General features: G+C 42.8%; 1 non-coding gene across 1 annotated transcript; it reads left to right on the top strand.

The window, feature by feature from the left end:
- Window positions 1-396: 396 nt before the first annotated feature.
- LOC132238930 (U6 spliceosomal RNA) lies at window positions 397-498 on the top strand. The gene has a single exon (XR_009453901.1). It is a non-coding gene; the product is annotated as a U6 spliceosomal RNA (small nuclear RNA).
- The last annotated feature ends 3,025 nt before the right edge of the window (window positions 499-3,523 follow it).

Genomic DNA, 3,523 nt, shown 5'->3' on the forward strand with positions numbered 1-3,523 from the left:
CCACCCAGGCCCTGAGTCTGCACACACTTTCTATCCTCTCCAAGTTCATAGCTACTCATTTTTTCTGTTGTTGTCACTTCCTAAAAAGGCCTAATCTAAGTGCTTTTCACTTAGATAGCACTTATTGTTGCAATTTACATTTTTGTGTGTAGTTATTTCATTGCTGTCTATATCCCTCATGAGATTGTGAACATCTCAGGAATCTTGTCACATTGGAATCATGTTGTGTCCCAGGCCTACCCAGTGCCTGACCCAAAGAAGGCTGTTAGTACATTTTTGTTGAATGAATAGCATTTACTTAAATCATTGCTATTTTCCACTTAACTGGAGGCAGTGATGAGGAAGAAGCTCCATTTTGGCATCACCTCTGTACACGCCACAAATTAACAAAGCAATGTGCTGGTTTCGTCAGCACATACAGGAAAACTGGATCAACACAGAGATTAGCATGGCCCCAGCACAAGGATGACATGCAGATAAGCAAAGCAAAATATTGATAATGATGCTGATAGCTTTGCAAGACCTTTTTTCCAATAAGAAATCTTTTTAGCCGAAACCGGTTTGGCTCAGTGGATAGAGCGTCGGCCTGCGGACTGAAGGGTCCCAGGTTCGATTCCGGTCAGGGGCATGTGCCTGGGTTGCAGGCACATCCCCAGTAGGAGATGTGCAGGAGGCGGCTGATCAATGTTTCTCTCCCATCGATGTTTCTAACTCTCTATCTCTCTCCCTTCCTCTCTGTAAAAAATCAATAAAATATATTTAAAAAAAAAAAAGAAATCTTTTTAAAAAACCAACTTCCTGGAGAAAAAACAACACCAACTTCCTGCCCTGCCAGCATGGCTCAGTGGTTGAGTGTCAATCTATGAACCAGAAGGTTTCGGTTTGATTCAGGACTGGGCACATGCCCAAGTTGCAGGCTCGATCACCAGTAGCGGTGCATGTGGGAGGCAGCCTAGATGTTTATCTCTCATCATTGATGTTTCTATCTCTCTCTCCCTCTCTCTTCCTCCCTGAAATCAATAAAAATATTTTTAAATAAATAAATAAAAATAAGTAAATAAAAAACCAACTTCTTTGGAGCCTGGTCTCTTTATTGAGAACACAGGTTGGCCTTGATCTTAGCAAGGAACAGAAATGCAGTGGTGACTGGCAGCCATTGTGGAAATGCATTAGTAGGTCTCAGGGTTGCCCCTCAAAGGACAGCAGCCCAGCCTGCTAAAAGGCCTAACCTAGTTTTCCATCATTTTATATTATGTGCTGATGCTTTCCTCTACCCACTTTAATCCTCTTGTGGGATAACGCTAATCATTTTAGCTTCCTATTGCTCAAGCCCTGGGGGTAGCATGTTTCTTTAAGGGCAACAGAAAACAGCTAAAATTGTTATCAAAAGTATCCTGGGTGGAATATGATTCCTATTTCTATGAAAATAAAGCCTGCTCTTAACTGATGGCACACCTTTCAAAAATAAATCTATTAAGAAGGAAACAAACTTCTTAGTGAGCCCACCTCTTAGGGGAAATATTTGGACTACATGAATTAAAAGTCTTCAGAGCAGCTCTCTGAAGTAGAATAAAGACAAAAGCAAAAGTGTATTGGTCCAAGCCCCAAATGCCTGGGAGGAAGAAATCATGGATTCTCTTTGAGGTCAGAAAGGATTCATTCTACCCTTAAGCAAGGTGAATTCTTTGGGTCTCTGTTATTCTCTTTAACAGTATAGATATTTATTCTTTCATCCTCTATTTCATCCTGTGGTTCTTCTTCCTCATATTTATTTCTATTTTTCTAAGCTTTATTGAGATAGCATTAACATAACACATATGTATATTTAAGGGGTACAATGTGAAGATTTGATATACATATATATTGCAAAATGATTACCATAATATGGCTAGTTAATACCTCCATTCCTTCACATAATCATCATTGTGTAGGGGGAGGTGAGAGAGGGGGTGAGTCAGAACATTTAAGATCTACTTTCTTAGTAACTTTCAAGTATATATACAGTATTATTAACTATAGTCACCGAGCTGAACATTAAATCCTAGAACTTATTCATCTTATAGCTGAAAGGTTGTGCCTTTTGATAAACATCTCCCCATTTCTCCCATTTTTCAGCACCTAGCAAACTATTCTACTCTACTTTTTTGAGTTCAGCTTTTTTTATTCCACATGTATGTGAGAACATGCAGTTGTTTTTCTCTGCCTGAATTATGCCACTTAGCATAATGCCCATGATATTGCATATAATAGGACTTCCTGTTTTTTATGGCTGAATAATATTCCATTATATAAATATGTACCACATTATCTTTATCCATTCATTTGTTGATAGGCCTTTATGCTGTCCCCATGTCATGGCTATTGTGAATAATGCTGCAATGAACTGGGGATACAGATATCTTTTTGAAATAGTCATTAAATTTCTTTTGGGTATACACCCAGAAGTTAATGCTATCTCAATAAAGCTGTCCTTAAATGTTAGTACATCTTTAAAAAAATAAGTCTATTAAGAAGGAAACAAATAGTTCTATTTTTAATGTTTTGAGGAACCTTCATACTACTTCCACCAAGATATGAGTTCTCTTTTCTCCACATTCTCACCTACTCATGTTATCTCATCGTTTTTAAAATAACCACTAGTGTCCCAGCACATAAAATTCATGCACCAGGGAGGTGGGTGTCCCTCAGCCCAGCCTGCACCCTCTCCAACCTGGGACCCCTCAGGGATGTCAAACTGGCAGTTGGACATCCCTCTCGCAATCTGAGACCGCTGGCTCCTAACCACTCACCTGCCTGCCTGCCTGATCGCCCCTAACCACTCTGCCTGCCAGCCTGCGCGCCCCCAACTGCCTCCCCTGCTGGCCTTCTTACCCTTAACTGCCCCCCCTGGCCTGCTCACCTCCAACAGCCCCGCCCCCCGCTGGTCTGATCACCCCAACTGCCCTCCCCTCCTGGCCTGATCACCTCTAACCACCTCTGCCTCAGCCCACCACCATGGCTTTGTCAAGAGGATGTCCGTAAGGTCTCCTGGAAGGGCTCCCGGTCTAATTAGCATATTACCTTTTTATTAGCATAGGTAGAGGCCTGGTGCATGGGTGGGGGCCGGCTGGTCTTCCCTGAAGGGGGTCCTGGATCAGGGTAGGGGTCCCCTTGTGGGGAGGGGCCAGCCTGGGCGAGAGGCCTGGGGCGGTTGCGGGCTGGCCACACCCTCATCAGGGTGGGGTTCCCCACTGGGGTTGTGGCCATCTAGGGCGAGGGGCTGAGGGCTGTTTGGGGGTGGTTTGCAGGCCAGCCAAGCCCCCAGCTTTGTCCGGAAGGACATCCAGAAGGTCTTCGGAAGGTCTCCCGGTCTAATTAGCATATTATTCTTTTATTAGTATAGATTCTAAAAGTTGTTAGGTGATGTCTCTGTGGTTTTAATTTTTCATTTCCATGATGATTAGTAACACTGAGCATCTTTTCATGCATCTGTTGGCTATTTGCTTGTCTTCTTTGGAAAACTGGCTATTCAGTTCTTTTGCCC

This window comes from Myotis daubentonii, chromosome 7, assembly GCF_963259705.1.
Source record: "Myotis daubentonii chromosome 7, mMyoDau2.1, whole genome shotgun sequence".
NCBI classification, from domain to species: Eukaryota; Metazoa; Chordata; class Mammalia; order Chiroptera; family Vespertilionidae; genus Myotis; species Myotis daubentonii.